This window comes from Sinocyclocheilus anshuiensis, unplaced genomic scaffold, assembly GCF_001515605.1.
Source record: "Sinocyclocheilus anshuiensis isolate Anshui unplaced genomic scaffold, SAMN03320099.WGS_v1.1 scaffold2670, whole genome shotgun sequence".
NCBI lineage: Eukaryota > Metazoa > Chordata > Actinopteri > Cypriniformes > Cyprinidae > Sinocyclocheilus > Sinocyclocheilus anshuiensis.
This window is the reverse complement of record NW_015554247.1, coordinates 82,923-84,048: the sequence shown is the minus strand read 5'-3', so window position 1 is coordinate 84,048 and position 1,126 is coordinate 82,923.

Genomic DNA, 1,126 nt, shown 5'->3' with positions numbered 1-1,126 from the left:
CCTCCCAAGTTGCTGGGTTTGTCCATATTTTACCCAGCACTGGGTTGTATTTAACCCAGCGTTTTTTAGAGTGTATATAACATTTTCCAATGAAAATGTAAGAGGTGCTTGCTTATGTATATGTTGCTGCCACGACAGTATAGTACTGAAATAGTTGCTATGTGCTTGTTAAAGTGTTCTGCATGTTTTAAGCATGTTGCTCTGTGGTTGCTATGGTGCTCTGGGAGGTTGCTAGGTGGCTAAACAAACAAGCCCACCCCCAAGTCTCTTCGATATTCCGGTCTCTAGATCTCTCAGATTTTTTTAGCTATTTTATTACACAATAGCCATGTAATATTTGACTTAGCAAACACTAATTAGATGTTTTCTCAGATTAAATAAAATACATTAGGCATAAATCAGTAGATGTTTTCAGTTGATAAAAGCTTTTCCTTTAGAATTCAGTACAGTCCTTCTGGAGACTGGTCAGCGTCAGATGAGAGTGGCAGATGGACGGCAATGCCAATCAATACACCTGAAGCTAATATTTACTTTCCACCCTCTTCTTATTTCCACCTATGGGAGGTCAAAAGTGTGACACTTCTGTCGGGGCTCAGCTGAGTCATTTCAAAGGGATCATCACTTCACAGACAGATACACGGAGAAACACGTGCAGGCCAACCAAAACACTCTTCGTTGGAAAATACAGTAGAGTGCAGTACTGGTTTTGCAGCACAGGAGCACATTTGATGTGGTTTTACTTAGATATGTCAGAAAATAGCGGGCTTCTGCGAAAAAATCACTAATGCAAACAGACGAATGGTTAAATAAAAACAGGATTTGATCTGCCGCTTTAAAGATTCCTCTGCCTGTTTATCCACCCTAGACTTAGATCAACCAAGTGTGATTTCATTTCTAAATACCCACATCCACACAAACAAATGATCCAATATTACCCATACAAACAAATTAGTCATCTCCCATTTGAACTAGTATACAAGCTGTCAACTTTACTCCCATAATCTCTCTATTGGCGCTTTTCCACTGCGTGGTACGACTCGGCTCGGTACGGCTCAGTACGGTACGGCACGGCTCGGTTCGGCTCGGTTTGCGTTTCCACTGCAGTTTAGTATCGCTTTAGAGTGGG